Source organism: Kogia breviceps, chromosome 3 (genome assembly GCF_026419965.1).
Source record: "Kogia breviceps isolate mKogBre1 chromosome 3, mKogBre1 haplotype 1, whole genome shotgun sequence".
Classification (NCBI taxonomy): Eukaryota; Metazoa; Chordata; class Mammalia; order Artiodactyla; family Physeteridae; genus Kogia; species Kogia breviceps.
Genome location: NC_081312.1, coordinates 161,340,447 through 161,364,080, shown reverse-complemented (window position 1 = coordinate 161,364,080; position 23,634 = coordinate 161,340,447). Strand labels below are relative to the sequence as shown.

Here is a 23,634-nt window from a genome sequence, read left to right as displayed (position 1 = left end):
GTGCTATTGACGGGATGTTTTTGTGTCCCCCCAAATTCCCTATATTGAAATCCCATCTCCCCAGGTGATGGAATGAGGAAGTGAGTCCTCTGGGAGGTGATGAGGTCATGAGGGTGGACCCTCACGATGGGATTAGAGAGTCCTATCACCCCTTCCTCCAGGTGAGGACAGAATCTGCCTGTCTTGATCCTGGACATCCAGCCTCCAGAACTGAGAGGAATCAACGTCTGCTGTTTATAAACAGCCCCCGCCAACACAAGTCTGTGGTTCTGGGACAGCAGCTCAGCTCACTGAGGCGGAGCCTCTGTGAGGACTCAACCTTCTGGGTGACAGGGAGTGTAGGGGAGAGGCCCCTCCTGGCTACAGGAGGGGAGCCCGGGGCTGGGGAGGAGACGGAGTCACCCTCAGGGTCCAGGCTGCGAGACATCATGGTGACGCCGCAGCAGCGAATCTCCCAGGTGGCGTCGGGGTGGCTGGTTAGCTCCTCGTCCTCGTTTTGGGCTGGACTTTTGGTGGGGCAGGGAGGGCAGGGGCTCGGGACCAGCCCAGCTCGACTGGCCCCTGTGCAAGCCCCTCTGCATCCCAGAGGCCATCTGTGCTGAGCTGGCACCCTGTGGTCCTGGATTCCAGGTGGAGAGTTCACCAAAGCCCAAGCCTGCTCCCTGTGAAGGGGGCCCTGAATGGATTGTGTTCTTCCTTTAGATGCCGGAGGCTCAGGAGGTGGCCCTGGAGGAGTCGCGCTGTGGGCATCACCTTTACCAGCATGCAATTCTTCTTCACTAAGGTAAAACTGCTGCCCTTAAATAGGGCACAGAGGTGGATTGCAATAATAGAAAAAAAAGTGTCTTTTCATATATTATTAACTGGTGATATTACCAAAATATAAGGAAAGAGGGCCACATTCATTGATTAGTTAGGGGTGTCGATGTCTCTTGCTCAAACTGGAAAAAAAAATGAGTGGCATCTGGGTCATTTTTCCGTCCAGTACGAGTGTGGTGACCAGCTGGCTTCACATCCTGGTTCTGCCAGTGCACACAGCCTGTGGTGAGTTCCGTGACCATCCGAGCCTCCTGCATCCTCAGTGATTGCAACAAGTAAACAGAGCTACACAGGCATATACTCACATATGGATAAATACACAGTCACTCACACACACACACACACACACACACGTGTGCATTATTGCAACTCTAGAACATTCTGGAAAAGGTAAAACTATGGAGACGGTAAAAAGATCAGTGGTGGGCTTCCCTGGTGGCGCAGTGGTTGAGAGTCCGCCTGCCGATGCAGGGGACGCGGGTTCGTGCCCCGGCCCAGGAGGATCCCACATGCCGCGGAGCGGCTGGGCCCGTGAGCCATGGCCGCTGAGCCTGCGCGTCCGGAGCCTGTGCTCCGCAACGGGAGAGGCCACAACAGTGAGAGGCCCGCGTACCGCAAAAAAAAAAAAACAAAAGATCAGTGGTTGCCAAGAGGTAGTGGGGAGGGAAGGATGAATAGACAGAGCACAGAGGATTTTTAGGACAGTTGAAACTTCATTCCTTGCTGGTGGGATGCAAAATGGTACAGCCACTTTGGGAGACAGTTTGGCGGTTTCTAACCAAACTGCAAACTACAAATCCTACTCTACGACCCAGCAGTCATGCTCTCTGTACCTGAAGACACATGAGAAACAGCAAATGCAGGGGGAGCTTCTCCTGACCACCCTCATCTGCCTGAACGCAGAGCCTCTACAGGAACTCGGGGTCACAGGTCCACTCCCGGGAGCTTCACCACCAGGAAGACTGACTCTTGTCCCAGGAGAGGAGCTGAGAAGTGGACCCCACCCCCAGACAGACCCTGTCACCAACTGCCACCCTCCCATCCATCCTCTAAGAGCCACTCATCTTCCCTAGAAAACATGTTCTCTCCTAGGAGAGGCCTGCACCCCCTCCCTTCCCCCAACTGAGGCTGTAGACAAGCTCTCAAATCTCACTGCCCCTTTGGGCAGTCACCTTTTGTCCTGTAAAGCCGTCATGCACATAATATTAAAATTTGATAAATGTATATACCTTTTCTCCTGTTAATCTGCCTGTGGTCAGTTTGTTTCGTAGACTGAGCCATGGAACCTCAGCAGACAGAGGGAAAGTCCTTCCCCCCCTGCAGTGTACATCGCAAAAGGTCCCACTTTCTAGCCGATGACAAACAGGGTGTTTTTAGGAGGGAAGAGGGCTTTGGATACAGAAAGATCCGGATTAGAATTCCAGCTCTGAATTACCTGCTCTGATCCTTGGCAAGTTACTGATCTGTTGAAGCTTTGGTATGTTTGTCAGTAAAATAATGATTATTCCTATATCGTAAGGTGCCATTAAAAATGAAAATAAATGACATAATGTATGGAAAACATTTGACACAGTGCTCAACAAGTTGGTCACATTTCATAGGATCCAAAACACAAATGACTTAGAAATTCAACCATAATGTAATGTCATAAGATGGTCTATTTATTTAACCACACACATGATCGAAGCTCATTGTTTTGGGTCCCCAACTGCAAGCTCCCAAAAACTCAAGCAATGTCTCTGACTTAAAACACAGAATTTATCATCATCCTTGGATCACAGACCTGCTAGCCCAGATGCCCTTCTTAATAATTCAGTCTGGGCTTCCCTGGTGGCGCAGTGGTTGAGAGTCCGCCTGCCGATGCAGGGGACATGGGTTCGTGCCCCGGTCCGGGAGGATCCCACGTGCCGCTGAGCGGCTGGGCCCGTGAGCCATGGCCGCTGAGCCTGTGCGTCCGGAGCCTGTGCTCCGCAGCGGGAGAGGCCACAGCAGTGAGAGGCCCGTGTACCACAAAAAAAAAAAATAATAATAATTCAGTCTATTTTAAACAAGAATCAAGGTTATATCCTATATCTATCTTATCTTAACAGCTTTAGTGCCCTCAGTTTAATTATGTTGTATTTCAAAACCATTTTAGCAAGAAGCAGGGGTTAAAATGCCCATATATGTGTGTGTACATAGACATACAAATATCCATTAAGGTAAACCCATAAATGTCAATTCTATTCTAAATTCTGTTTAGAATAGCAGTCACAGTGGAAGTGAGCATTTTTTTGTGAGTAAAGTGCATCTTCCTCATCATGTCAGCTTTCTAAATCAGGATCCCTGAAAGAATGAAGAGCATACCAGCAGTGGAGTGAGGTGGTATAGATTTGGGTCCAGCTGTGCCCCCAACTTGCCCAGCAGTTCTTGAAAATCATTTAACCTTCCTGAATCCACCTTTCCTCATCCCAAACAAGGGAAGAATAATACTGCCCCTTCAAATCACAATGGTGTTGTTAGGTAAAATTAAATTAAATTATAAACTTTGAAAAACCATATGGTAAGAACTATACAGACATAAGATAGTTTTAGGTATATTTGTGTCCTTTAGGTAGAAGGTACCCAGGTAAAAGAGATTTTTAATATTACAAGCAATAAGCAAAGAGCAGAACTCTAATTGCTTGGCTCTCTGGCTTTTATCACCCATATTATAAACAGCATGAGTGTAATAACTAGCTTTCCTAATGAAATACCATATCTGGCAATTACCTTAATAACATTCCTCTGGATGATCATAAACTTCTACCTTCAGAAACACCTGGAATGAATGTCCTCAGGTGCCACAGACTGATAGAGGCTCTGATAAATGTGAGGCATTCAATTTCAAAATCTCCCTCATAAAATAATTCACAGGCTATTTAACAGTGTCTGCATTTTTACTTCTCTCATGCTGATAGGAAAGCGAGGGCAGTAGCGTTTATCAGCTGTCCACTTGGCGCCACGTATGGCGCTGTGCATTTCACACAGGACATCCTGTAGGTCTGGCAGTGAGGAAACTGAGGCTGGGCTGCCTCTGTCATCGGCCCAGCCCCTGCCCACGAGAGTGACAGCCCGGATTCCACTCTGCCTCCTAAGACTAGGAACAAGCAGAGTCTTATTTTTTTAAATTAATTTTTATTGGAGTATAGGTGCTTTACAATGTTGTGTTAGTTTCTGCTGTACAGCAAAGTGAATCAGCTATATGTATACATATATCCCCTCTTTTCTGGATTTCCTTCTCATTTAGGTCACCACAGAGTATTGAGTAGAGTTCCCTGAGCTATACAGTAGGTTCTCTGTTTTATACATAGTAGTGTATATGTCATAAAATAGCAAGTATTTACACAGGGTCATAGCATTTGTGTAATGGACCAAATGTCTGTGTGCCCCCCGCCCTGCCCAGAATTCATATATGGAAATCTAAACCCCAATGTGAGGTTATCAGGAGGTGGCTGTTTGGGAGGTGATGAGGTCATGAGGGTGGAGCCCCCGTGATGGGATTAGTGTCCTTATAAAGGGGACCCCAAAGAGCTCTTCAGCATGTGAGGACACAGAGGACATAGGACAAGGTGACCATCTGCAACCCAGAGGAGGGCTCTCACCAGAGCCGACCGTGTGGTCCTGGCGTCTCGGACTTCCCTCCTCCAGAGCTATGAGAGAGAAATTTCTATTGTCTATAAGCCAGTCAGTCTGTGGCCCTGTTTTGTGGCAGCCTTAATAGACTAAAACAATTTGTATTATTCAGTATGCTTGTCAAGGTTACCTTCATCTTTTTTTTTCCCTGGGATTCTTATATATATTGGGCCACATGTATTTTTTTCCCAGATAGTCCTAAAATAAACATTTGTCCTATTGTCCAAATAAATAAAAATAATCCAGAAAATCCAATTTTCAAAAAGTAAAATTTTCCCCCTAGACTACCTAGTATAGGAACTGTCATAAAGATTCTTTGTCGAGCCATCATCCAGATTTAAAGAAAATGTGATCATCGATAGAGGTGAGAATTACGAGCTGCAGAAGTTGTGAAATCACTTCCCACTTGGTCACATTCTAAGGTGGAAAAGCACTTAGGTTTTCTCCCTAATTTGGTAACTGGCTGACCAGAGCCTGTGGACCTGCAGCCGATTCGAAGGACCTGCTTCCTGGTTGGGGGGACTGCATTGTGGGGTTCTGATCTTGTTTGCCAGAGAGGTCAGCCTGCTGAAAAAGTTGTCCTAGGTTAAAAGACCAGTTCCCTTCCTAACAACTGGGCCTCAGCTAAAGTTACTGCCACAAGAAATTTACTGCCTTTTGAACTTAAATTAAAATTTTGATGCCTATTTCTTTTTATGAACAAGTCTGCTCATACAGCATAATTACTGTAATGAAGATGCATTGCTTCTCTTTGGGGATTTATGGCGACTTATTTTGTTCAGTTTGCTGAGGAATGTGAGACTGAAAGGAGGGGTAACCCCACAGAGAAACTACCAAAGACAATTCTAAGGTAGAACAGATGAGACCAAGTGGGAGGGTGAGCAGTTATCAGGGCAGAGTCAGATGTCCTGGTCCCTGGCTAGAAGCACAGAGCTCTCGGTCAGCTGATATGGACTTCCATCAAAGGGAAAATTTTACTTTCCCTTCTATTGATGGTGTCTCCTGATAAAGTAATAATTTGCATTTCTGTGGTGCCTTTCATTTCCGAGGGCTTTACACAAGCTAAATTATTTAGCTTTACCCTAGCTCCGAGAGGTGAGTTTCTTTATATACTAACCTGAGGCATTGATAAGCTACATGACCTCCCCAAGGGCACTACTCAGAACTGATCCTGAAGAACAGCTTAATCCTTCCTGCTCCTGGGGATGTGGCTGCTGCCTCCTTTGTTACGGTTCAGCTCATCCGAGTACTTTTCTCACATCTCACAGGTGTTTCTTTTTAAACTCCCGTCATCATCGCCCCATTATTATGTGTCATAAAGAATCATAGCCAAGGAAACCTCTGTGGAACATAGCATACTCTCTAAGGGATTCCTGCCTGGTTTCTTTCCATGATTAGGGAAGGGCTCACCCACTCTGTACGGTCACCCTTCCCTGGGGGTTCTCTCACAAGAGTGGGGACCGGCAGGATCCAGAGTCTCATTCCAGAGGGACACCCTACTCAGCCCACACTCAGAGGCCGCTCTCCTTTGGATAATCGTGTGTCATTTATGAGACTCGCTCAGGAGTTGTGTATTCATGTGTTATAGTCTCGATTTGGATAACAGAATAATAATGCCAAACAGGTTTCTCTTTCAGCCACCCAGATCTAGGACACCCCAATTGAGCTTGAGGCAGGATTTGTGAGGTAAAGAGGAGAAAGAGTTTAGGATTCCAAAGGTGACAAAGGCTGAGGAAGAAGACGTATCATTGGGTGGGCCTGAGATTACAGAACGAGGGGATAAGGCCCATGTTTACAAGCCACCCTTCCCCCCGTCCCCCAAATATGTATGCTCCGACTAAACTGAAGGATGACAAATGGGTTTTCATTTGGTAATCTAAACTTTTCCCCAAGAGACGGTATAGAATCTCTTTCAAAAATGGTATTTCTTAGGTGTTATTTTTGAAGGACAGACGTAGACTCTTAGTGAGTGGATACCAAAGCCCAGTTTCTTACAATTTTTGTTGTGAATGTGACTTTTTTTGGTTGGGGTTTGGAAGGAGATGTTACTTAATTGTCTGAGATGTAACTGTCAACTCAAATGAATCCAAGGACAGTCACCCCATGGGCTCTCTCCTTGAGAGGTGTGGAGCCTGTGAGGCAAAGGGCAGGCATGGGATCCAGGGATCAGTGGATCTGGTCCCCAGGGCAGTGGCCTGCTACCTTAGCATCCACTGTGGCTGGAATTTAGTTCCCTCAGGGTGTAATTGGGGATCAGGGGTAAGAACAGTCTCTTTGCCTCATATCTCTGAACCTAGCAAACCAAAAATAAGGAGAGGGAGGCACACCCCAGAGCAGCCCAGCGCCTCCACCCCGCCTCCACTGCCCCTCCCCTTGCTGGATGGGCCTGAACACACGAGGGGTCTGGATCACACACAGCTCTGAATGGCGCTAACAGGAAACCGCTTTGTTTACAACACTGAACTGCTTCTGTTCACAGGGCTTTGCTGGCCAGACAGAGATGCTTTGGAGGTGACGTAATGAGATGTATTTGAATAAACTCTTTCCACTGGGGTGAACTTTTTTTAATGAAAAGAAAGAACTTCTTTTCAAAGATGAGCTCTCATTCCTCTGAACACGATTTCAGAGCTCTTCCACATTTACCACATCCCTGCCAGGGCTGGGACTGGTGCAGTGATGTGTCCCGAAAAGTGATCATCATCGGAGAACTCTGTGAACTTGCCTCTGCGGTTCTGGTACTTTCCTTCCTTGTGACGCTTCTGAATTTGCTTTATCGTTTATGAATCTTGGTGGCCAGTACTCTACATGGAAGTACACAGTGTACTCGGGTGCTTGGGAGGTGGTCTGTGCAGTGAATCCAGTGTGAGGTTTTCATCAGGCACCTTTGTGAATCTCGGATCAGCACAGCCTCACACAGACGGGTTTCTAGACAGACAGTGTCTCGTACATCTATTCTCTTTATGAAGAGCATCCTTTCAACTGTTTTCCCTGTTTCTCTGTCATAGTCGGTGTTCTCCACAGCAGGGCTGCAGTTGAGTTGGGCTGAGAAGGCTTCGTGTACCAGCAGGACTGTCATCCTGCAGGGTGAGTGGCAGGCGTGAGGGCGGCGGGCAGCCCAGGCTCTGTTCTGACCACCCAGTCGGCAGTCACGGGAGCACATGGTTGATGGAGCATGTCCGGCCCTCAGATCCCCAAGCCCAAACGCATGCATGCACGTACACACACACACACACACACACACACACACACACACACACACACACGGGAGTGTCTGTGGTCCTTCCACGCCAGGCACCAGGAGCCCAGGGTGCTTGGCTCAGCGGACTCTTCCCAGCACACCCCAGCAGTTGATGCGTCATGACAGCAGCTCTGCTGAAGACATTGCAGAGATTAAGTATCAATTTCTGAGGCCATATCTCTGTGCATCAGGCAAAGGTTATCACCGGTCAGTGGTTCTCCAAGTGTGGAAATGCTGTTTTGTAGCCCCCGAGAGCCACGGATTCAGAAACTCTGCGGTTGGGGCCAGCACTCGGTGTTCTAAGGCCTCCAGGGACTCGGATGCCTGCTCATGTTGAGGATGAAGGGATTAAAATGACTTAGAACTGAAAACATCTGAACAATCAGCAGCCACAGAAAGAAATGTCATCTAAATAAGTTTAAGCAGACACTCCAGAAAATACACTTCTATTCAGCCCCTCCAGGGGAGTTTCCTGTTAGGAAGAAAGCTGATTTTGCACCTGGAGGTGAGAATGCAGCGGCCCTCCGGAACCCTCCACACTTTCCCACTGAAGTCCTAAGCTCTCCCTTTGTTTCAGCTGGTATATGGACCTTTATCTCATTACGGAGCACACACGGGTGTACACAGACACATGCCAATCCAGCTTGCACATTTCCTGTGAATCTGCCTGTCGTCCGTTCATCCGAAGGCCCCCAGTCATTGACTCAAGGTGGTAGAGGAAACTTTCTTCCCAATAAGAATTAGTGGTCTTGGACTCACTTGCTCATCTGAAACATGTTACCAATTACCAATGCCTGTTTTTACACGTCAGCTGGTGAAATCTCGTGTGGAAGAGATTGACACAAGAACCCGCTCTTCTGGCCTGAGACAGCACTGTGCCAGAATCTCCCATGAAGTATTTCACCTCATCCTCACATTAACCTTGAGAGGTAGCAATCGTTCACACCATCTTGACAAGGCAATAGATTAAGAGAAGGCAAAGACCCAAGGTTAGGTAACTTATTTTAGGGGAGGAGAAATATCTTCTAAGTTCTCGGCTGGTACCCCAGCAACAAAAGACAGATTAACAAGAGAAATGCAGTCATGTTTGTCTAACATAAGTTTTATGTGACTCATGAGGAAATGATGACCTGAAGAAATGGCTAAACCTGAGAATTTTTATACTGGGTGTGATAAGAGTGGAAGGTCATGGAAAGATGTGATAGGCAAAGAGTCTGAGTTCAGGGCGGTTCACTATTCACGAGGTTCCTCTCAGCGTCCCTTGTCTAGTAGGATTTGCATTTCTTTCAAAGCAAAACTGGAGAAGATTCAAGGTTGGAAGTTGAGTCAACATTAGTTGCCCAAATAGGATAAGCATGAGCCTGAGAATGAAGTGACAAGTAGGAAGGACAACTGGAAATCAGTGCCGGGAGAGACTGATAAAGGAGTAGCAGCCCTCTCACCTGCACGAATGCCCCCCTCTTGGTCTCAGAGAGCAGCATGCTGGGTCAGGCACTGTGTGTGCATGTGTGTGTGTGTGTCCTTCAGGTTAGCCGTGGTTCCCCAAAAAGCTGGTAGAATGCAGTGCTTTAAATCCACTCAGAAATACTCGTTGAACCAGTATAGAAATACAGTCCTTGCTCGTCCTTTTCCCTCTCTGAAATCTGTGAAAACAAAAAGAATATTTATAGCCATGACAAACCGTTCACTTATAGAGCCAACGCAATTCCTAAAGATATAGAGCCAACTTAAAATGTGTTAAAATTTTTAAAAATCAGTTTATTTCTGTGACTGTTTGAAATTAGTTTATATGCAACTTAACAGGGAAAACAGTGTTCAAATAACAATGCAAGGTATTATAAACTTTCTGATAAAAAGGTGCTATTTTCATTTGGTCAATATTAAAACTAGATTTGAAGGAACCCTGCAAATTTATACTTCGTAACAAATACATTTATATATGTACATTTAAATTTCCCATTCACAACTACATAAACTCTTTCCGAATAAGGTACTTTATTGCTTGACATAAGGCACTTATGCAAAGATTTAGGAATACCAGGCTTGGTGAAGTTATAGCTACATTTACAAAGGGCTTTAACTAAATTAATTGAGTGTAACAGACTTGAGTTCTACAAAAACAAATATTTGGGATTTTGCCTGTTACTGCTGTGGTTTTTATAATGTCAAGCAACTGGTCCGATTAAAATTCTCACCACTTTGGCATTGTTTATAGGCAAACTACAGGGAAGAAATGTTTATTCCAGCTGTCAGCTAGTATAGGCTAATGGTTCATCATATCCTTAATAAAACCTAGATCCAGATGTTTTAGAAGAAAGCATACGATTTCTACTGGCTATACCACATGAGAAAAGGAGAAATAGCAGTTCAGTAACAATCAATCTGGAACATTCACTACCACCAAAGTAATTAGCACAGTAAATTATCCAATTCGGTGACCAATACAACGGTGCTTGATCATGTTTAATGCCTACTGTGCTATCTGCTGTCAGTTCTCCCATGAATTAATTAATTTAGCCAAAAATCTTAGGGAAAGATTGCATCTGAATATAATCCTACGTTTTTGCATAATGGAAATAATCCAGGACAGAAAAAATAAAACACACACAAGGAAAACATTTTTTCTTGCACATCAGAAGTTAAGCTGTGTTTGGGGGACCGTTGTGGGGGGGAGTCTCAGGCTTTGGATTGTCTGGGAAGTGTTCCCCACTTCTTCCAGTTTCCTTACCAACTTCCATGCAGCAGCCTACAGCTTGATCAGGCTTACAGTTCCCTTTGAACATTGTAAAGATGCACGTTCTCCTTATTATAAATGCCTAATCCTTAGCTGAAACTATCTGTCACAATAGTGTCCTGTAGTGAAGACTTGTACAAGATAATTATGTGGTGAGCGAGCGATAGAGTGTTCCCTTTATCCGTTTGAAATGGGATGCCTTCTCATCTAATCAGCTGCCTTTTGTCCTTATATTATCAGGCAGGTGAATGAGGGCCACTGAATAGCCTTTCTAAAGCCTTTGTTGGTACACATTCCCCTCTCTCTAGATTAATGAGCAATATTTAGTGTTTACCATCTCCCCACTTCATAAGCATCAGTTTCCATTGTTGCTCTATAGAGTGGAAGAAATATCGAGCCCAGTCTTTCCCTCTGAATGCTTGTAAGATTGCTCGCAAAATGTTCTCTCATAACAGGCTGGAGAGAACGTGTCTTCTGCATGTTGCATTTTACCAGGAGATGCTCACTGCCTGCCAAGTGTGGCCCACGTGGAGGCCAGTAGCGGACTTTGCTTTGATTCCCTTTTCTTTTTTCTTCCTCCTTCCCTCTTTCCTTCCCTTCCTTCCTTGAACATATATGGAGCAATTACTATGAACAAAGTAAATACTGTTGTTAATGCCATTTTTAAGATGAGGAAAATGAGGTTTTTCGAAGTTAAATAACTTACCTGTTTTTACACATGTAAAAGGTAATGAAGCTGGATTTTAATCCAGGACTGCCTGACCCTACAGAGCACACTGTTACCCGATCCCTTTACGGCTTCCAGAAACCTCTTTAGGACGTGGTCTGGCATCATTCAGGGGGACAGCAAACATAGTCTCACTGGAGGTATCAGGGCAGCACCCAGATGAGGGAATCTCTCCTCAAATAGTCGTGCTCTCACCCCTGAACACCTTTGGCTACCTCTCTACCCCTCTCACTTGCACGAGAGCCAGAGCTTTCCACGTGTACAGCTGCCTCTCCATGAGTTGGGGAGGGTTGATGGTAAAAGCTCAGTTCAGCGTGCTGTGCAAGCAATAGTGTACCAGGGATGCCACGATCTTTCTTCCTGTTTCTTGTGCAAGTTGTCAACCTATTTGAGAGGGAAAGGCCACCCCCATTCCCAACTCCATCATCCACGGCTCCCAGCTCTTCCTCCCTCTTCTAAAATTCAGGGGGTCAGACTGCCTGTCTTCTAGGGAAAGGGAAACCTTTCCTCTTGTTGATGGGAGATTTAAGCTCTGACTTTTTCCATTGAAGTATAGTTTATTTACAATATGTGTTAGTTTCAGGTGTATAGTGTGGTGTTTCAGGTTTTTTGCAGATTATATTCCATTATAGGTTATTACAAGATATTGGGTATAATTCCTTGTGTTATACAGTAAATCCTTGTTGCTTATCTATTTTATGTATAGTAATTTGTATCTGTTAATCCCTTACTCCTAATTTGTCCCTCCTTCACCCCTCCCCTTTGGTAACTGTAGGTTTGTTTTCTATATCTGTGAGTCTGTTTCTGTTTTGCATATACATTCATTTGTATTATTTTTACATTCCACATATAAGTGATACCATATGATATTTATCTTTTTCTGTCTGACTTACTTGGCTTAGTATGATAATCTATAGGTCCATCCACATGGCTGCAAATGGCATTATTTCATTTCTTTTTATGGCTGAGTAATATTCCATTGTACATACACCACATCTTCTTTATCCACTCATCTGTTGATGAACACTTAGGTTTCTTCCATGTCTTGGCTACTGTAAATAGTGCTGCTATGAACATTGGGGTGCATGTGTCTTTTCAAATTAGTGTATTGTTTTTTTCCCGATGTCAACCCAGGAGTAGGATTGCTAGATCATATGGTAACTCTATTTTTATTTTTTTAAGGAACCTCCATACTGTTTTATGTAGTGGCTGCACCAACTTACAGTACCACAAATAGTGTATGAGGGTTTCCTTTTCTCCACATCCTGTCCAACATTTGGGTTTTCTTTGTACTTTTTGTTGATGGCCATTCTGACAAGTGTGAGGTGATACCTCGTTGTGGTTTTGACTTGCATTTCTCTAATAATTAGTGATGTTGAGCAGCTTTTCATGTGCTTCTTGACCATCTGTATGTCTTCTTTGGAAGAAAGTTTATTCAAGTCTTCTGCCCATTTTTTGGTTGGATTGTTTGTTTTTGGTAATGAGTTGTATGAAGCTCTAACTTTTATGGGCCATTAACTTTGAACTGTCAAGGATTAGGAAGGAAGGGAATAGGGTACTTCTTGAGTGAGGTATAGAGTAAGCAGAGACGGGACCAGGAGAGGCCAGGCTGAGCAAGTGAGGGAGTGACCAGGTGGAGTCTTAGAGGGTCTGGTGCTGGTGTCGAGGAAGATGGCAATGGGGGCAGAAGCCACTACCTGGAAATACTAAGGAAATGCAGGCAGAAGGGCAGAGGTGGTGAGCTTTGCTCAAATGCCCAGCTGCTTCTAGAATCCCGGACACACACCCCAGCCTACCTTACCAGTTACCACTCCCACCCTTAAGAGTAGAATTGTGCTCCATGCCTCCTGGTGGCACATTAGGGTGCCCCTAGGTCTCACATAAACCCCAAGTGGATGCTCTCCCCATACACCTAAAGCAGGAGGCCAGGGCACCTGGCAGGGTAGGTGTCATGGTGTTCCTGAAGCCAGCAAGTGTGAGCCCTCAGCGCTGGACCATTGAGAAGTTTGAGCCTCCAGAGCATCAGTGTTTGTTAAGTATCGGCGTAGAGGCCGTTAACACATCCAGCCTGCCTTCAAAAGTGTTACACAGACTTTGCTCTTGAGCCATAAGGCTGGAATGAAACAGTGCAAGGTTTTGTGACATAAAAGTGGGAGTTCCTCAGCTGGAGTCCCTACAAGCTGTGCCTCCAACCTTCCTCATGGGCTGATGCTCCAGAGGGTGGAGCCCCTGTCTCTCAGCGACTGTGGTTCACCGGGTCAGCCATGCGTGTTCGTGTGTGTGTGCACGCATGTGTGTATATCATGATGGGGGTGCCTTTTGAAAAGCCCCCCAATTGATTTGCAGCTCCTACTCCCCTTGAGAACCTTTCTTGGAAGCAAACTGCAATCTGAGGGTCTTCGATCAGAGGGTTTAAATAAGGTCTGTTCAGTATTTTGTGACAACTAAACACCAGGCACTGAGCTAAATATCGCAGACACCTGCAGAGAATCACTAACACCTGCCGTCAATTTGAAATGGGAAGGGCCTTCCTTACGCTCCAAATATACATTTAATGTAAATGTGGCCCAATTTCCCCAGTCTAAACAGTAATCGGCACGTGGAGGTCTCGATGAATATGGGGTAAACCCTGCCCCTCAACTCCCACTCACCCCAGACTGCGTTCACATAAAGGTTTGCCGGTGAGGGCGGAGGCGTTGAGTGTAGAGGGCCAGCCCAGCCCCACACCTTTGTCGTTTATTTGCTCTAAGTGAATATTTACAAAATACTACAATTGCCAGTATTTTGCTGAAAGCTTTTATCTATTATTTCAGCCATCCCTTTATACATTCATTATTTCATGCATTCATTCAACAAGTACAGAGTGCCTGCCATGTTCTGGGCATGGTTTGAGGTGCTGGGAGAAGTTCAGAGATGTTAGGAAACGCAATTCGGGCACAGCAGCTCGTCCTGGAAGAGCCGGGATTAGACCTCCTGTCGGTCCGATGCCAAGGTCTCGCCCTTGGTCCCCACTCTCCTGGAGCAATGGTTCCCACCACATCCCAGCCGAGTAAGGGTAACTACGGTTACCAGACAGACGTAATTTGATTTATTTGACATTTTAAAGAATACATTATTGTAGACCATTTTAAAGATACATATATTAGGGAAAGTAATGTAGTAAATTTCCATGCACTCTTAACCCATTTATGACAATTTTCTTATTTCCTCAATCTCTACCATTTTTTAACTATAAAACGTTAAAGCAAATCTCAACACATCATTTCATCCATGAATGCTTTACTATTTATTTTTTGTATTTAACCACAATTCCATTATCACTCCCAATAAATTTGACCATAATTCCTTACTAATATCTAATGCCCATTCTGGGCTCAGTTTTCACTGATCGTCCAAATGAATGTCCTTTTATTGTTGGTTTGTTTATACCATGATCCAAAGACAGACCACACTGTGCATTTGGTTGGTGGGTTTCCTTTATCTCTTTTAGTCTGTAACACTCCCATGACCCTCCCACCTTATTTTCCTGGCATTTGTTTGCTGGGTCATTTGAAGAAACTGGCTCATTTGTCCTGTGGAATTTCCCGCACTCCGGGTTTGGCTGATTGCATCCCTGTGGTTCCTTAAACTAACTTGGTCCAAGTGTGAGTCTAGTGTCTGATCACAGACATGGTCTTCTCCATAGTAAGAGCTCTGTTGGGTAGTCCTGTCTATAGACAACATTACACATTACACATGAGGCAGTCGGTCTGTAGTCTAGCAAGGGGTGTGCGGCAAATACCCGACAAAGGCAATCTTTCCTACTGTACTTTCACGTGGTCCCTAGGTAGGTAAACATCCTTTCTCCCAGAAAATATATAAATGAAATCAAAGTGTTTTTATTTCAAAGTCCAGCTGCCACTTTAGGGCTGTTGGGTAGGACAGGTAATAGGATGGCTGAGCAATGTGGGGTCTCCCTAGAATCCGGTGTGTACGCTCTTTCTTTTTGTATGGCCTTTTCTCTTGAAGATTTATTCTGCTCTTACTACTGTGTGGCAAATCTCTATTTTCAGAACTGAATCCATTCCAGATCACCTCCAGGTTCTAACCACCTTCCTGACTCCTCCATTGAACTTTACTAAAGTGACTACAGCCAAACTCAAGATTAATCTCCAGAACTCAAGTCTCACCCTAAAATTCCCCATTTATCAATGGCACCATCTTCAAAAGCCTCAAAACCCCTAAATGTTGTTTTCTTTCCACATCCAGTTACTCACCATTGCTCTAACAGTCCTCCTCTGTACACTCTGAAAATACGTGCACCATGAACAAACCAAAGACAGATACCACGGACAGGTGTGGGCACGCCGTCCTGTCTCTGCCTGCATCTTGAGAACACCTGGAGCTCATGGAGACGAGGAGGAACTCTAAAGTCTGAGGCTGCTCATCACAAGCATCTCAGAGCCTGAGCCTCCAGATGTGTCACTCTTAAAATAGTCAGTACCCACTTCATTCAATAGACTAACTCCAAATAACTTTTAATTATTTGCAAAAACTAAACTCAATTTCCAATACAAAGACTTCGTATTCTTGAGAAAAAACAGAAGAATGTACTCAGAGTCCTAAAAGCAGTTTCAAAAAATAGCTCCAAAATATTTTGACTAATTTTTTAGAATAAGTGTACTGCTCCCCAAGAGGACAATTGTCAATAGCTTATATTCTTCCTTAGTGGTTTATGATTTAAGATTTGGTGCATTTATAGCTCCTGTCAAAGCTCAGTGTTTTCTCCAAACCAAATTATAATGTGAATGATATTATAAAGCATTAGACTGACCTAGAGACAGAAAATGTTACTCAGGAAACCGCTAGTATTCCAAGACTAACTGACTTCTATGCATATTTTTGAATTCTATTGTTATACCTCTGAATGGCTTAATCTCAACTATGCTTTTTTAAGTTCGTGATTGGATATATTTGGGTAATTGAATACAGCTTGTATAACCACCTCCACAGTCAAGACCTAGAACAGTCCCATTGTTTCAAATGTTTCCTGTTTCCTTTTGTGGCTGATCCCCTCCCCCAACCCCTGCCCCAGACCAACAATGACCTGCTTCCTGTCACTGTCACTTCGCTGTTGATGGAGTTTCGTATGAACGAAACAACGCACTCTGTAGTGTTTTCCGTTTGATTTTTCATCCATGTTGTGGTGTGTATCACTATATTGCTCCTTTCTGTGGCGGAACAGTATTCTGTGGTAGGATGGATATTACAGTGTGCTTATCCATTCATCAGCCCAAGGGTATTTGGGTCGCTTCCAGTATGTGGCTATTAGGAGTAACGCTTTATGTAGACATATGTTCCATTTCTCGTGGGGGGAGACCTAGGAGTGAGATTTCTGGGTCATAAGTAAGTAAGTGCATATTTATCTTTACAATATTCTGCCTCACTTCCTTCCAAATGGCCGCACCATTTTGCATTTCCACCATCAACGAGTGGGTGTTCCATTCATTCCACATCTTCACCGCCACTTGGATTTGCCATTCTTCTCATGTTTAGCCATTTCAGTGGGCACAGCAGCATCTCCTTAGGGGTTTTATTTGCATTTCTCTGATAACCAGTGATGCCAAGCATCTTCCATGTGTTTGTTTGCCATTCATAGATCTTCTGTTGTGAAATGTCTACAGTCTTTTGACCATTTTGATCCGGGTCTTTTTTTCTTATTGCTAAGAAATTACTAATTATATTTATATATTCTTTTTTTATTTTTAATTTATTATATGTATATATTTATATTTGTTATTGATTATATTTGTATGTATACTTAATTTTTATTTGCAATTTTATATTCTTATTTTAAAGAAGAACCTTTCAAATGATCTATTTCAAGCTCTCCAAAGAATGAAGGGGCAAGTTGACTTGTTATTTGTATGATTTAGGATCTCATTTGCAAAGAAAACTTCCTCTGAATTATGAGAGAGTGAGTATGTATATAGGGTGGGTGCATGTGTGTATGTGTAAGGGTGTGTGCGTGAGTGTGTAAGGGTGTGTGTGTGTCAGCGTGGAGAATGGTGAAGAGGCAAGATAACCACAGGTTGGTAGACTGTCTCAGGAATGATCCTATAACTTATTCATCTGTTTTCTCTGCTTCATTTAAAAGAACATCAAGCAAAACTGTGTTGTTTTTGTAACTCAGACTTCCGGGAACAGAAAGTCAGCCCCGAGGTCTGAAAGGAGGAAAGCCAAGGCCTCGTTTCTCAGATCAACAGGGCCTGGTTGCAGATACAATCCTTGCTCGGGTGTCAGGTCCAGCAGTGGGCCGCTCCCGCCTTCTCACTGGAAACTGACATGTACAGTCTGTTAATGCCTGAGTGAGTACAGAGAGCCTGGGAGAGGGAGCCACTGTCAGTATCCTGGCAGCAATAGAGAGCTGGAGGGAAAATGCAGTATTAGAAACAGATAAATGCAGTAGGAGTGAGCCAAAAACATATGGCTGAGCCAAAGCAGAGGCTCCGTTTACAGACAGCTGAATTCACTGTAACATGGCACTTAAACTGACCTGAGCAGGCTATTCTTCTTTAACCTCCGTCACCTATGGCATTGTACCAAAGAATTACTTCATAAGAAGTTTGGAGAGAAACCTAACATATCCCGGGAGCAGGTGTGTTATCTCTCATCTTTCTCAATACCTATGCCAGACCTTACTTTGGTCCAAGCCTACTTAAATAATTAACACTGCCCAAATGGTGGTCATTACCTACCCACAGGTACTATGTCTACGCAGAGCATTCAACCACTGAAATGTGATTGAATGCAGCAGCAGATCCTTCACTTTAGAAGGGATATCTCGACATGCCCCCACGCCGCTGGGCCTCTAGAAATTTTCCTGAAGTACAAGGCTGCTGGATTTTTGTTGGATTTATTTCCCATCCTCTGATATGCAAATGTCTTACCAAAAAGTCTAGACCAGTTGCCACTTCTCACTAACTAGGTCCAGTTGCTCCTGGCCAAAAAAAAGTGAAGAATTCGATTGCGTAACTTGCAAATCAGTGTGAGTTAAAAAGGAAAAGGAAGAATATTTCATCAATCCATAAAAAGGCAGAAAAGCAGAAAAGCAGAAAAGCAGAAAAATCGCCATGAATAGATCATTGTAAATGATAGGTAGGCAACCCCAAATAGATGTTAGATATAAAGAGAACCGTATAGTTATAATAAATGTATCACGTTAATTCTCAGGTGACGTTAAAAAATCTGCCTATGTGCGCGTTTTGTTGGGGACCTCCTAAAAGCATGTGGTGAGACAGGGTTAGCCACGAAGAGGTTCATCAGGGGCGGGCAACGACTGTGAAGGGGAAAGAGGAAGGAGCTGGGGGGGTGCGCTGGCAGAGCTGCCCTGGGGGCAAGTCTGACCGCAGGTGAGGGAAGCAGGAGGGAGGTTGGGGGAATGCATCTTAGACCGCAGCTCTAGGGGAGTCTGGCTGTGGGCATTCTTCTGTCCCAACCACCCCCCAGCACCCAGCATAGACCTGCCCTGGTGCACCTGCCCTGCAGGGAGCAGGGAGTAGCAAATGGGTCTTGGAACCACTGCTCAGAGACCAGAGTGGGACACGCTCCTAGAGGCAGCCCGCAGCCCTGCCATCCAGCAGGCACACACCGCAGGCGTGACACGAAAGCTTGTAGTAAGAGAGTTGAAAGAATATGCTGAGAAAGCAAACACTTAAAGAGCTTTATTGAAATGTAATTCACCTACCATTCAGCTTACCGGTTGAAAGTGCACAATGTTTTTAAACTTATATTCACAGGATTGAGCAACCATCACCACAATCTAAATTTAGAATATTTTTATTCCTTGCAAAAGAAGACTGTTCCTATGAGCAGTCACTCCCCCCACCTCCTGCAGCCCTAGGTTACTACTTACCTTCCTGCTGTCTCTATAAATTTTTCTGTCCTGAACATTTCACGTACATGGGATTACATAACAACACATGGTCTTTTGTGTCTGGCTCTTTACACATAGCATGTTTTCAGAGTTCATTTGTGTTGTAGTGTGTATCAGTACTTCATTCCTTTTTTTTTTTTTTTTTTTCCATTTATTTATCTTTGGGTGCATTGGGTCTTCATTGCTGCATGCGGGCTTTCTCTAGTTGTGGCGAGCAGGGGCTACTCTTCCTTGTCGTGCATGGGCTTCTCATTGCGGTGGCTTCTCTTGGCTCAGAGCATGGGCTCTAGGCGCACAGGCTTCAGTAGTAGTGGCTCATGGGCTCTGTTGCTCCACGGCATGTGGGATCTTCCTGGACCAGGGATCGAACCTGTGTTCTCTGCATTGGCAGGCGGATTCTTAACCACTGCGCCACCAGGGAAACCCTCATTCCTTTTTATTGACAAATTACATTCCACTATTTGGATATACCATATTTTATTTACCCATTCATAGATTGATGGGCATTTGTATTGTTTCCACTTTGGGGACCATTACAAGTAATTCTGCTAAAGCATTTGTCTACAAGTTTTTCTGTGGATGTATGTTCTTATTTCCCTTGGGTAAACACCTAGGAACATGACTGCTGACTCATAGCATAACTCTTAACATTTTGGGGAAATGAAAACTGTTTTCCAAAGCACCTCCACCATTTTATATTCCACTGAAAATGTATGAGTGCTTTAATTTTCTGTCCTTCTCCATGCACACTTGACTTAATAATATCTAACCTTAATCAGTTTACCTACATTTTTAGAAAACAATGCAAGAGTCTTAAAATAGATTAACTTCAAAAGATTACCTCCTCCTTTCTTACATGTTATGATTGGGTCATATTTTGCTTCCACCTTGATTTCAGAATCCCCAGAATCAGAACTTACTCTTTTTACAAGAGTCAAAGTATATTTATTTCAATTCTAGTCACATATTTGCAGTAACTTTTATTTATTTATTTATTTATTTATTTATTTATTTATTTATTATTTTTTGTGGTACACGGGCCTCTCACTGTTGTGGCCTGTCCCGTTGCGGAGCACAGGCTCCGGACGCGCACGCTCAGCGGCCATGGCTCACGGGCCCAGCCGCTCCACGGCATGTGGGATCTTCCCAGACCAGGGTATGAACCCGTGTCCGCTGCATCAGCAGGCGGACTCACAACCACTGAGCCACCAGGGAAACCCTGCAGTATCTTTGATCACCATTTTATTTTCCTTCATTCCTATTCTTTCTCCTGGAATCAATTGCTTTCCCTTTGGTAGTTCTTTCAGCAAAGGTCTGTGAGTTGCAGAACCTCTTCTGTCCGTCTTTCCTTCTTTCCTGCCTTGTCTTTCTTTTCTTTTCTCTTTTTTGGTCTAAAAATGTCTTTACTTGTTTGAAACAATATATAGGGAAACAGAATTGTGAGATCCGAGCTGAGTTACGCTCAGACTGTCTGCAGGATCCTTTGGGCACGAGGAGCCCAGTCACTTACCCAGGCAGCCACCAGTCACACGGCTCCCTCCCAATCCTCATCACCGGTGTCTCCCCTGTCTCTCCCGGCTTTTCCCATCTGTTAACAGCTGGTGCTCATTGGATTCTCAAACCTGCTCTCAGTCTTCCCATCTCACTGTCCAGGTGGCCCAGGGCTATTTCTCTCTGGGGTCCTTCTGTGTGGTCACATCTCAGGTCAGGTCCTGCCAGGGGATGGGCTCGGATATTCGTTCCCACAGGGCAGTCCAGCACCTTGAGAGTCGACAGAGAGAAACTTGACTTCACCCCAGGTTCCAGAACATAAATGATTCCACTTGAAGGGGGAAACCTGTGACACTTCTGGGGTTTTATGAACTTTCCTAACAGAATTCTGTGTATTCTCTGGCAATTATCTCCCAGCAAAACTTTAGGTCTTTTCCCCGGGAGAGTAATAGTTATCAAGCTCACCAACAAGACTGCATAACTTTTGAGAAAAAAGACACATTTACCATAATCTTTTCTAAGCTTAAAATTAGCACCCTAGTCAGTGCTTTATTTAAACAATGATATCAAGGTTCTGAGGACGAGGAGTTGGAGAATGGCAATGCCTAAAATATTCTCTAAAAACACTTTCTCATAGAAAATGATGCTTCTGTTTGGCACCCGTAACCATAACTCAATCTGTTAGGCAAACATAATTTAAAGGTTTGAGGGTTTTTTTCTTTTTCTAAGAGAATTTAAACTTAAAAAGAACTATTTTAGAGCAAAGTGATTAAACTGAAAAGCAGACTCCCACCCAAAAAAACTGCGGTTACTTAAATCTTAATAATTAACAAGTCATTGAAGGTCCCATTTCTTGATGCTTATCCTCAAATTCTGTTTTAAAAGGAAATACAGTCAAGTTTATCTCTTTTCCCAGATGTTTCTGTTAAAAAAAAAAAAAAAAGAAAACGGGTATGCTTTATGGTCATTTGAAAAATATTAATAGAAGACTTAGGCATCTGCTTTGTTAGAGATTTGGGTTTGCTCTCACGGGGAGACCCCTCTTGAGGGGGATGATGTGGGAAGGGTGCAGGCCGTGGCTTGCTTTCAGAAGGCTGTGAGGATGCCCTCCAGCTGAGAACAGGCCCCAGCATCCCCCATCTCTCCCTTCTGTCCCTGCTGGACCATCACCCGGATGCCAGCACGTCCCTGCTTCCCTGTTTCTGTCTCAAAGGCAGCTTCTTCTGGTGACAAGCAGGAGCTTTGGAACCACTGTCTTCTGTGCTTGCCTCCCAGGAGCCCTGCCCAGGGTCAGCGCCACCCGCCACGCACGTGTGGCAGAGCCGGCTGCTACAGGGCCAGCAGACTGGTCCACACAACCACTGGGGGGAGCAGGATGGGGCAAACCCTTCCTCATGCTGGACACCTTCTTCTGTCCCCACAGGTCACTGTAGGTGAGTCCTGGCTGTGTAACAAGCAAACCTCTCCCAGCTGCAAAGGCCTAAAGCACAGTCATTGCGTTTCTGATTGTTGTGTACCTATGAGAGGCAGGCCACACCTTCCACCTCACTGGCCTCCTCAAGACCCTAGACCTGAGGCCCAGGCAGCTCTGTGACCCCAGGAGCCTCTTTCCAGTCTCCCAGCGTAGACTTTCTTCTCACTCTCTTGTGAGACACCACAGGTACCAGGGTCTCCAGGGGTCACAATTCCCTTCACTGACTCTGGGAATCTTGGGCACTGCTGTCCAGGAAGGTCCAGGTCCCATGGCCAAAGGTTGGGAGTCTCCTGATAAAATCTCCTTTTTCATATGCTCAGTGTGGCAGGCTGCCACCATGCTGCTTCCTTTAACTGGTGAGCCTGTTAACCCAGGACCAGCTACAGACCTGTGGGGCCTGGTGCAAAATTAAAATGGAGGGCCTTTGTTCAAGAATCATAAAGAATCTCAAGACAGCAACAGCAGAGAGAGCATTGGCCAGGTGCAGGGGCAGCACTGGGTTAACCGTACACCATCTCCTGAGACAGATGGCCCAAAGCCATGGGAATGGAAATATGTTCTGGCTTGGGAAGATACATTTTCCTGGAGTCAAGATGCCTCATCATTGTAAGGCATTTGATACCTTTATGGCTCTACCTGTGGAATTGCTCTATAATAATAGTGGCTGAAGAATGGCAAAACTGTTGTTGAACCCAAGTTCTTATGCCCCTCACACAGTGAGGACAAACAGACCGAAACCTCAGAGTTTGGAGCAGAGAAAAGTTTTATTGCAAGGGTCAAGCAAGGAGTACAGGGAGCTCGTGCTGTAAGGACCCAAACTCCCTGATGGTTTTCAGGGAAGAGTTTTTAATGTAAATTTTAGGCAGAGGGCTGCAGGATGCATGCTTTCTTCTGATTGGTGGTCAGGTGACAGGGTGATATTTCAGGAATCTTGTGCTCAGCCTGAAGTTACCACCCTCCACTGGGTGGGGGCCTTGGTTCCTGTAGAAGAACTCAGAGACCTGTATCAGATTAATATGTATATCCACTGGGGAGGAACTAGGATTCTGCTTTATTGCTGCATTATTGTTTCTTGACTGCTTTTCCTTTGTTTCAGCATTCCCTCACTTCCCTAATAAGTAACCTTTGGAACTCAGGGAAGGCCTACAAAAAAGAAATGGGGGACATGGAAAGGCTTTTGTACCTGGGGGGGCCCACAGAGTCCTGCTCAGTTTCAAAACCAGGAAGCCTTAGGTCATGTAAACACAGTAGTTTTATTTTACTAGGTTCACACAACATTTTAAAAGCATACAATTTCATGTGAAAATCTACATTTCCAGATCCTTCTGAAACATCAAAAGTAAGGACCTTGAGCCAGCTTGGAGAGCACTGCCCCTGCAGTAGCTCTGACCACTCTCCAAGTAGCCTGTGCTCCCAGGGCACGGCAGTTTCCATTCTCTCCACCCAGCTGGCTCAGTCCGTTTGCACCTTCACAAGAAAATACCGTAGACTGTGCAGCTTATGAACAGCAAGTATTTCTCACAGTTCTGGAGGCTGGAAGTCCAAGATCAAGGTGCTGGCAGATTGGGTGTCTGGTGAGGGC

General features: G+C 44.7%; 1 long non-coding RNA gene across 1 annotated transcript in view; it reads left to right on the top strand.

The window, feature by feature from the left end:
• The first annotated feature begins 714 nt into the window (after window positions 1–714).
• LOC136793857 (uncharacterized) overlaps window positions 715–23,634 on the top strand; it is a 134,431-nt gene continuing 111,511 nt past the window's right edge. Inside the window, exon 1 of the long non-coding RNA XR_010839876.1 lies at window positions 715–784. This is a non-coding gene — a long non-coding RNA (uncharacterized lncRNA). The remainder of the gene's footprint in view (window positions 785–23,634) is intronic.